This window comes from Populus trichocarpa, chromosome 16 (assembly GCF_000002775.5).
Source record: "Populus trichocarpa isolate Nisqually-1 chromosome 16, P.trichocarpa_v4.1, whole genome shotgun sequence".
NCBI classification, from domain to species: domain Eukaryota; kingdom Viridiplantae; phylum Streptophyta; class Magnoliopsida; order Malpighiales; family Salicaceae; genus Populus; species Populus trichocarpa.
In genome coordinates this window covers 13321626-13333062 of record NC_037300.2, presented here as the reverse complement: position 1 = coordinate 13333062, position 11437 = coordinate 13321626, and the positions used below count along the sequence as shown (strand labels likewise).

The window sequence follows — 11437 nt, the reverse complement described above, 5'->3', positions numbered from 1 at the left end:
CACTCAATCTCATAGAAAGCCATTATTCTGTGTTTCGAATTATAGTGGTGTAGTTAGAGATGGCAACGGTACAAGGTAGGTTTTTTTTTTTTTTTTGGCAAAAATTGGTTTTGGTTAGTATTTGGATAAAATCCAAAAAAATATATTTTATAAACCATACCCGATCCGAAACACATACATGTTATATCTATACAGTATATATAATGACACTTTATAATTACAATTTTGCCATTATATCAGAAACTCTAATTTTTTTATTAGAGCTTTAATTTTGTAGAGTGAAATGTGATTTTTATAAATGTAGTTTAAAGGTGTAATAGCTTTAATTTTAAAAAGTGTGGGAAGTGATGTTTTTTGAGATGAAAGGCTGCTTATTTTATTTAAAAATTAAAGGTAACTTTAAATTAACTAACTTTAATTGTTTTTGTTTTATACATGATAATTAACTAATATTTAATTACATAGTAATAACCTTAAATATTTTAAAATTAACCAATATCACTTATTTTAAGTATATTAGATCTTAGCTTGTATTGATCTTAATTAAATTACTCAGTACTATTTACTAAAAACACTAAGTTATATTAACATTATTGTTTTTTATTTTTGCTTCTGCTTTTTTATGATATTTGTATGTTTTCCAAAGAAATTTTTTAAAAGTAATTCATTAATTTTTTAAAGAAAATGTTTAATTTATTAAATAAATTGTTTAATTTAAGTTATATCCTCAAACGATAATTTTAATTTAAGTGATTTTACCAGTAACACAATACATCAATTCATCACTATACAAATTAATGTGTTTTATTACAACATCACAATAATGTTTTTGGTTACATATAGTTAACCAAATTCATTAAAATTATTTACTCTACAAAAACTAGAAATTATTTATTCAATTGAAGACTTTTTAAATAATAAAAAAGAAGAAGAAGAAAGACTTCCCTATCGCCCCCTGTTTTTTCCACTCATGCCATCAAAATCTTCTGTGGCTCAGACTATAAATTTCAAGCAAGAAAGATTTCCCTCATGAGTTGGTGGAGAAGCATTGATCCACAAAGAAAGAGGTTCTCAAGTTTAAACTCCATAGATGTATTTGGCAAAGAATAGTTTAGCAGTTCAGTGGCTTTCATTTCCGGTGGGAGAAGTACATGCAAGCCACCACCATGAATAAATTAAAAAGGAAAAAAAATAAAAATAAAAATAGTTGATTCACTATCAACTTTCTTGGTGGAATCGTTGGAGTCCCTATGAGCGTTATGTGTCAATTCTGGATTGCCTTTCTTGAAATGGACTTTAGGCGTTATAAAGACTTCTCTGTCAATGGGCGAAAGCTTGATGTCCATTTCTGAAAGATGCAACACAGTACAAATGGTGTTTCTATCAACTTTTTCTTTTTTCTTTTTTTTTTCTTTTCTGGAGTAGAAGGTGGGCAATGCTCTTGTTTAGCATTACAGCTGGATCACTCCTTTTTTTTTTTTTTTAAAGGTGATCAAGTTTATGTCCGATTTGACTGGGATTGTGAGGGCTTGAAGTAGATTGGATGATGGGTTCTCCCACCCTAACACACACACGCACCCAACTTTTACTTCAGGTCTAGATTTTACTAGAGAGATAATAAATTTCCTTTTTATAATTTTTTTAATTGTATATGGTTATTACAAACACTATAAAAAGTAATATTTATAACTACATTTTACTTTACAAATATGAATATTTGATTTAAGAAATAATGATATAAAAATATTTGATTTAAGAAATGATGATTCTTAAGAATATGTAAAGTTAGCAAATTAGCGTCCTTCATGTATTGAGGTGTCGCTTGGTGATAATGAAAGAATACTGGAAACGAGAATGATTTTTTCTTTTCTTGTTGCGTAGGTGTTTGATCAAGAAATGAGAATACATAAGAAAGAGATAATAATGATAATGATAATGATAATAATTATATTTGTATTTTTGGAGCAATATGTTTTTTTGTTTTTGTTTTTGTTTTTATTTTTAATTTTATTTTTATATTTATTGATATTAAGTTTTATGATTTATTTTGGTTTGTTTTTTTTAAGATTATTTTAATCTCATTATTTGAGTCACGAGTTTTGTGGGTTAATTAGATGGACTTTAGTTTTTTTTTTAATATTTTTTTTTCAATTTCATCCTTTATTATTTAGGTTGATTGAAAATTAAGTTTCATGATTGGTTTGCTTTATATGATGTTATTACAATCTCATGATCAAAGTCAAGAGCTTGGCAGGTTAAACTATGTTGATTTAGATTTTTTTTTTTAATTTTTTTTTTAATATTGAATTGATTTAGAACTAAATTTTATAATTTGTTTTGATTTATTTTCTATTGATTTATCTCAATCACATGATCAAGGCTTGACAGATTAATCTAGATTGACTCGAGTTTATTTATTTATTTATTTATTTTAATTTTGAATATTGAATTGATAGAGAATTGACATTTAATATGTTTTTTGATTTACTTTCTATGAGGTTATTACGGTTTTATAACCTAGGTTGTGGATTTTAAATGTTAATCTGAATTGATTTGGGTCAATTTAATATATTGTTATCTCAATATTTTTTAAAAAATATGTTGTCCTATTTTTTTTTTTTTTGTTTTTTCTAGTTATTTATATTGTTTTTTGATTCGTTAAGTTAATCATATCTTATTGGATTAATATTTACTTGATTTAATTTTTTTTCTTTTTAAAAACATGCTAACAAAACTGATTTTTTATTTTTTAAGAAATTGATACAACCTGAAGTAGCATAGTAAAAAATCTAGTTAATAACTATTTCCACGGCTACCAATGCTACCCTTCAATGATGGTGACATATCCATCCAAGAGATCGAATCCACCGTGGCACTCTGTAATCTCTAAATGGAAGTTCATCCAGCCACCGGATATATATCCATGTAAATGCTAGAATATACTTAAAAAGCTTATGTTAATTTCTTTATTCTGATCCACGTTGAGCAAGTGTTCTTGCTATGATTACATAATTGTCAATTTTTTTCCGTTTTCACCAAGGTCAAGCCAGGCCTACAAAGCTTGAAGCCTGTCATTAGTCGGATACACGGTTCACAAATTTTCTAGCCATTGTGAGTAAAAACTGAGTAAACTCATATTAGATCCATTTCAAATCCGATCCGAGAGAACAAATTAATTTTTTATGCATGATAATGCTACCGTGTATGGAAGCCATGCTTTCTTTCTAAATAATATAAAACGGTAATGTATGCATCATAAAATAAAATGAAAGAGTTGCTTTAGATATAAAAACCATCATTAACAAGGAGGGAAAAAAGATAACTTGAGCAACTTGAAGAAAATGAAAGATTTTCATGTAAAAGCCATCATTTTCTGAGGTTGCTTGCAATCTCGATCACTCTAAAAACTCGGGTAAACAAAAGGTATTTGATAAGAAGGCAAGATGCTGTGAATGGCATTTCACTGTCATTCAAACGTGGTTGAGAGGAGCAAAAAAAAGAGCTAAATTGGATGGATTAGAGGCAATATCTGCGGTGGCCATTGCTATCTTGTACTGTCCCCTGGATGGTGGCCAAAATGCTATCTATCCATGATAATAAGACATCACTTTTCTTGGGAACTCATGCCTCGATGGTTTTGCTCCACTCATCTCTAATCGGTTTTATTGGTGAAGACTGAGAGCAACATTGATAGACACCCACTACCTGTTAATGGAAGGAGCAGAGATAAAGAAGAAAACTGATGATCAGCAAGAAATCTCACGTCTTTTAGTTGCCAGGCTACTTGCTTGTACATCTGCTATCACATGATTTCCGCCAAGACTCGGTGGAGAAGAAACACCACCTTTTTTCCCATTATTCATATTGTGTACTGTTTCTCTACTTTTCTGTATATGAAGTCTCAACAGAAAGCATCATGGAAGACAAGACCCCGGCCCACTTCATATTTTCTAGAAAAGAAAAACTCAACAGAAAGCATCATGGCATGCATACCATTGAAATTCCCTGGAATAAATTTTAGAGTAAATTTTAATTTCTCCTCATAGGAATGTCTCAATTTTATACTAGAAAATATGTGTAAATTTTATTTTTTCTCCTAGGATTTATGATGAAATATCTCGATATAACTCAAAATATTCTGAAAGAAAACAAAACAACAAAACAAAATAGACAGACTCATTTAAATCTTTATATTCATTTAACATTTAGTATTGACAAATTAAGAAAAAGGGATGATATTGTTATCGGTGAATGAAAATTGAAGTTGGTAGGGCATGGAGATTACTTGAGAAACAACTAACTCAAGTTTTAGATATCATTTTTTTTTTCCTGAAAAAACAACTTTTTTATTGATTTTTTTTATCTTAATTCAATTATTTCTTTAGTTTATAATATATTTTTAGATGATAATGAGATATTTTTTAAATTTTAAGAATAAAATTTAAATTTATGATCCCTTGTTGCTACAAACAGAAATGGACAAAATAAATTCAGGGAAGCTGAAACTACTTATTATCACAACCAAGGAGATTGAATTATACAAACCAAACTTTCGAGATGAATTTAAGACACCATCTAAAGCATACTAACATTTACCCTAAATTTTTAGAGTTAAATATAATTTAGTCCTTATAGTTTATAAAAAAAAATTAATTTCTCCTTGTAGTATCAACAATAATTAAATAATCATTTAACCATGCTTAATTTAAATGTATGTTTTTTGAAAAAAAGCTTTCTTTTCTCATCAACTTTCCATCCAATCTAATTTTTTTTACCTTTTCTATTTATTAAAATAAAAAAAATAATTAAAAAATTAAATGCATGGAGAAAATTAAACTAAATGATTTTTTTTTCTTTTCATATAGACTAATTTAATTATTTTTGCTAAATTACAAAGGTCAAGTTATAAATAACTCAAGTTTTTATTATTGAAAATTATTCATGAGATGGAAAAATAATAATATTTTGGAACTTGAGGTTGGTTTTTCTTCTATTTAACATCTTTTTTTTTTCTTCACCACTTTGGGTTCTAATTCAACAAGCCCTTTTTCTTGACTCTTTTTTTTTATTATTATTTTGTTTGGATTACCAAAAAAGAGGTACGAACCCTATCACCATTTTTGTATACATGATATAGAATAAAAACAGATAATAATACATGTAGACTGAAGGGTAAATATGTTAAGTATTTGGAACAAAAGCCTCGAATTTAATTATTTTATTAATCAAGGATGATTTGTTTTAATCGTTATACACTTGTGTTCTTATAAATAATGGAATAAGACAACACTAATCCTTCCAAACATTAAAACAATATTTTTAAAAAAATATCAGAACAATATTATTATCTAATTCCACATGCATCAATATAAAGTTGATGTATCACGCATTATATATATTTGTTTAAAAATCCATGATTAAAAAAGTTAGAGATAAGATAATAATCTAGCATACTTAAACTTAGTAGAATATCAAGCTCAAATAATATAAATTTAATTTACTTCCATATCCAATATCCTTAAGTTTAGTCATGTATTGAGACCAAGTTTATACGAGTCTGGTGAGATGTTAGACCCAATATTATTGGGTTCAATTACTCGCTAAGCTCAATTCCATGTGAGTTTGATGAGGTGTCAAACCCAATATCCTTAGGTTCAACTACAAATTAATTCCAATAACATGTGGGTCTAGTGAGGTGCCAAATCCAACATTTTTAACTTTAACTATGTGCTGAGCCCCAATATATGTGGGTCTGGCAAAATACCAGACTTAACACTTTTCGGTTTAGTTGCGTGTTAAGCCCAAGTATATGTGGGTTTGATAAAATGCTAGACTTAACACATTTGAATTCAGCTGCATGCCGAGCCCAATTACATGTGGGTTTGACAAGGTATCAGACCCAACATTCTTGAGTTCAATTACATGTTGAGCCCTGCATGTGAGTTTGGAGAAATATTAGACACAACATCATTGAGTTTGGAATTTTTTCCAGCTCCAAATACATATGGTGTTGATAATATTTTTAAGCCCCATCTTGGGTCATGAAGATTTGTTTTTTTTATATATATGTTTTTTAACATAAAATATTAAAAGTAAAAAATGATCATCTCTCTACATGTTTAGATACATAAAATTCTTCTAATATCCTACCGTATTTCCATCAACATTAATATTATGTAAGAAATATATATCTCTCATTAATGTTATGTAAAAAATATTTATATTATTACTGCTAATAGAAGGAGATGATATTCCAACACCTTTATTCAAGTAACATGACAAAGTTCAGAGACTATAGATATACCTTCTGAATCATCCAGGTAAATAATTCATATTTTTTCCTATTCTCTAAGCACTCATACGCTTATTTTCAAAGTATTTATTATACACAATTAAGAACAAATATTTTTATTCTTGAAATTAAAAAAAATCATTCTCTCATTTATTGCAATCCCTTATTAAAAGTTGCTGACTTTATTATTGAAGGATCTCTAAATCACAAAAAAAAAATTATTTTACAGGTATCAGGTTTTTTATCACCTATTATCAATTTCATGAATTCTAAATAAAGAAATATTAACATTAACATATAATCTTTCTCTATCTAAGTATTAAAAAAAAAACTTTCATATTAGATTTTAAAACATTGCACGTGAAGAAAAAATCTACTTGATTGATTGATTTATGATTTTTACATTCAATTATAGAATCCAATGAAAGATAAGTATTATAAATGTTTTCCTTGCCGGATTAATTTGACAGAAGGAGAGAAAAAAATGAGATGTTATTTCATAAGAAACAAAAAATTATAATTATAATCATAAACACTTAAATTATGGGACTAAGAAGGCTCATTGATTGGTTATACTGTTCGTAAACAATAATACATTGGAAGTTTAGGTTGAACTTGCTAGTAATTATGAACTCGTTTTTCTTTCCTTCACCACTTTGGGCTCAAATTCAACGAGCCTTTTTTCTTGACTTTTTATTTTTTCCCAAAATTTACAAAAGAGAGGTACGAAGCCTATCAGCATTTACGTGTGTGATATAGAACAAAAACAGATAATAAATATGTCAATTCAACGATTAGACCGAACGAAAAATGTGTGGAGCCTTTGGAAAAGAAAACCTCAAATTCAATGGTTTTGTTAGTCAAGGATAAGCTGTTCTGTCATATAACTAATGGATTAAAAGAAAACCCTAATTCTTCTAAACACAGAAAAAAATAATTTTTTTTTAAATATCAAAACAATATTATTAACTTATTATTAAGCAAAAACTATATATTGTCTATGACATAAAGTTGTCTGCTAGCTCTAAATCACTATAATTATACGAAAAAATAAATTTTCAATACAAAATTAAGCAATAATAGTGGATGGCATGCCTTATAAAGACATTTTTGCTTCTAAAATATCGGGTTTATTATTTCTCGTTCTTAGTTTTTCCCAAATGTTGGTTTCGCAACAAGAGAGCATTCAAAGACCAATATCATCATGAAATTCGGGAGAAAATTTGACAATAAGGGCTTGTAAAGACATTTTTGCAATCATGGGACTAATATAGGCCCATTAATTGGTCCTACTGCTCTTTTTTTTTTTCCTTGTAAATAACATGGATCAAGATTACTGAGCTAGCAAAGTGAGAAGATAGAGAGAATAAAAGTTGCTAGAAAAAAAAATTGAGAAGAATAGATTAGGAACAAATTATAACTTTTAAAACCCGGAATTAACTTAATTGCTGATAGTGCCAGATACTTTTGTGATCTATTTTTTTATTTTTTTTTATTTTTTGGTTGTGAAATAACATCAATCATGATTATAGAGTTACCTCTGTCGATGGTTAGCTCAAACTTCACAGCTGGATATGGAAATCAAACTGTCGGCATCATAATAAGCTTGAATCAACTCTGATCATGATACTAATAATTGAGTCAAAGCTTATCTTTATCCACCATGACGATTTTGAAGAAATATATCGCTCACTGACTTTGAACTCGCAATATGACAATATATCCAATAAAACAAGACGTAGAGGATAGATCTTTTCTTGATCTTTATTCTCACATTCAAAGAATTGTTTTTCTTGATCTTCACAAATATTATATTTAATTATACACACACATATTTTCTTTTTGTTTGTATGTGTATCCTCGATAACATATGATATGAGGAGTGCTTTTTACGCATAGTATTTTGACCATAAGAGAACAAAAGGAGAAATGGTTAGGTATGCAATGCCTATGGAGCCATAACTTCTCTCCACAAAAATACAGAACAAGAATTATGCTAATTACCTAACATGGGTTTAAATATGACTCACCTGCATGCATGAATTCAGTCCCTGAAGAGGAGATTCTCTCGATCCTATATGAAGTGCCCAGATGAGCTAATAATATAGGTGTGGTAGTGATCATGATGGGGAAGACAGGCACATGAAGAACTAACTCGCTGAAGCCAACACAATCTATAGTAGGTAAGAGTCATAACTCCAGCAAGAAATGTCTCTCTCACTCTGTGTGCATGAGTTAGTAATGCACGTGCCCTGCTTCTCCATCTTGCTCACACACACCTTCTCTTCACTTGATATCGCTGATATAGCTCTAGCTAGAAACTCAGCCTAGCTAGCTCCTCTCTCACATAAGAAAATGAGTGAGAAAGAAAGGGGGTGGGAGAGGTGGAGTGGAGTTTTCTTAAAATGGTGAATTTGGGACACCTATCTGCAATTTTCAGTACGCGGTGTCCACTAATTTATAACAGGAGGTAAATGAATGTGTGTTCCAAGGTGGTTGTGAGGCAAGAAATGAAAAGGCTTAGTTGGATGTGGGACCTAGTGAGTTTGCAAAGCAATTTACCTCGAAGCACAGCTTGTCACAACAATCATGAATAGCATTGGACCACAGCATCACTAACGCAAAATAGATTTACTTCTATGCCCTAGCTATGGCTTGCAATTCTTAATTCAAGACAACTAAAAAGATTAATCCCATTATTTTGTTGGTGGCACCTGAACAATAGTTCGAAGTGCATTTCAAAATGGCATGTCACTATTGTTTATTCAAATGTTCTAATCTTAAGTTTATACTTTATTTGGTCTCCAAGGCAAGAAAGCCACAATAGTTAAACAAATTTAACAATAGATATTATCAATTCATTAGCTTTAGATCCCATACTCATTAGGAGTCCAATGTGAAGTGCTCACATGCTTAGCAATTTTAAATGATTCAACTTTTTATGTATTGATAAATTTAGAGAGATAAATGCATCACCGTCTCTTGTCTACATAAAAAAAAAAAAGTGAAAATAAACATCATGTCTCACTCACCTTGTTTATCCCACTTAAAAAGTATTGAATCATCTAGAAGTTTGAATTAGATAATTAAGTTTGGATTTTCAAAAAATCATTTAAAAAACTTTATACTAAAGTTATTAAACACAGTCTAGTGATCAGATCTAAAATCAGGTGTAATAATTTCTCTAGCAACAATAACTATTTATGCATGATATGCCTGCACTTAATTAGTGAGATTTAAGAGAGATTAAAAAAGTAAAACTTCTAGGTCAATCTCCATCTATAATAAAAAGAAAAGAAAACCTTATATGTTAGTAGTGATGTGCATTAATATTCTAGTTCACTATAATAATTGTATTGAAGGAAAGCTAAATTTTTGCCGATATTATTGCTATTTGTTATGTAAATTAATTGTTGTGGATTCACATTATTGTAGATATGATAAGAATATGAATTGATATGCCAAGATTGTAGAGTAAGATTTTTAGTATCCTTTCTATTTAAAACTTGTATTATGTACATGTAATTAATTATGATAGTAACAGATTAAGAATCTTCATGGTATTAGAGTAGGTTCTTATTGTTTTATTTTTTATGGATAGTAACAGATTAAGAATCTTCATGGTATTAGAGTAGGTTCTTATTGTTTTATTTTTTGTTTAAGATTATTATGACAGAAACTTCTAAATCTGATAGTGTTGATGCTGGAAACAAACCTTCTAACATTTTAGAAGGAGAACCAAATTCTAATTAGCGTCTGGGCTCTATATTGTTGAATGAACTTAACTATCTTCTTTGGTAAAGGGTTGTGATAATTGCCCTTGGTGGAAGGTCCAAACTTGGCTATGTTAATTGCCATATTAAACCTTTTGATCCTTCCTCACAAACCTATAAAGCTTGATAATGCAAATATTTAGCCATTCAGAATCTTTTTTTGATCTCTAGAGGCTATGAAAGAAATGTATGGAAATTAGAACAATATGACTCATGTTTCTTAAATAAAAAAGATCTTACTAACCTTCATCAAAATAACAAGACTTGTGTGCAATTGCTTGGAATACTAAAAGGTATGTGGAGTGAACTCGCATTATATCACCCTCATAGTGTTGATGTTGTAGTATTAAAGAAATAAGAGGAAGAAGACAAGATATTCCAGCTTTTATCTAGCCTTGATCCAGATTATAAAGATCTCCGCAGTCGATTTCTTATGAATCCTGATCTTCCATCTTTTGCAAGTGTATGTGCTACAATTCAAAGAGAAGAAACTCGCAAGAAAGTCATGAATCTAGAGCAAAAAACCACTATGTTAGAGACCCATGCTTATGTCGTTAATAGATAAATAAGGAAAGATAAGACTTATCGAGGGAAATGACAAGATTTGAAGTGTCGGCACTGTCATAATCTTGGTCATTTAATTGGGCGATGCTAGACCCTTCATCCGGAGTTGAAACCTAAGTTTGAAAAAAAGAAAGGACTTCAAAAAGGCTATGAACATAGAGCTCATGTCGCTGCTCACTCCATTGATTCTTCTTTTAGTGATGTGGTAATTTTTTCTACCAATCTAACTGTCTTTTTTTAATGATTTTGTTGCATGTCTTCAGAAGAAGGGTGATCATGTTTTGTCAATTTTTGAAAATTATGATTCCACAACTCTTTTTGGTAAGATTGTTTGTTTCTTGAAAAACTGTACTCATCTATCATAAAAACATATAAAAGGTATTTTGACTGCATTTAAAACTGCTTTAGTTGCTAGTATTGAGCATAGTTTTTGGGTTGGTGATTTGGGTGCTCCTAATCATATAACAAACAAAGTGACCAGTTTATATAATTTTGAAAAACATTTCTATTCCAACTTATGTATCTATTGCAAATATAAAACATGTTTTTGTTAAGAGTAAAATAAAGATTAAATTGTTTTCTGAAAATGTAGAATCTTAGGTTCTATATGTTCTTTATTTTCCTTTCCAATTGCTTTCCATTGGAAAACTCACTCAAACTTTAAGTTGTCTAGTTATATTTGATTCACACCGGGTTATTTTTCAGGACCTCATCACCAAGAAGATGATTGGAGAAGGGTTTTTTTTTCAATGACTTCATTATTTTTCAAGCAATCCTCGGAGAAATAAGTTTATTCAAGTTTCTGGTT

The 11437-nt window shown here is 29.4% G+C and overlaps 1 long non-coding RNA gene across 2 annotated transcripts; it reads right to left on the bottom strand.

The window, feature by feature from the left end:
- Window positions 1-3258: 3258 nt before the first annotated feature.
- LOC112324456 (uncharacterized) lies at window positions 3259-8897 on the bottom strand. 2 transcript variants are annotated; one of them, XR_002978298.2, is made up of 2 exons: window positions 8323-8897; window positions 3259-5932 (listed from the first exon to the last, which is right to left on the bottom strand). It is a non-coding gene; the product is annotated as an uncharacterized LOC112324456 (long non-coding RNA). The 2 variants fall into 2 exon arrangements; XR_008057656.1 differs by having other exon boundaries at window positions 3259-4005.
- Between the last annotated feature and the right edge of the window lie 2540 nt (window positions 8898-11437).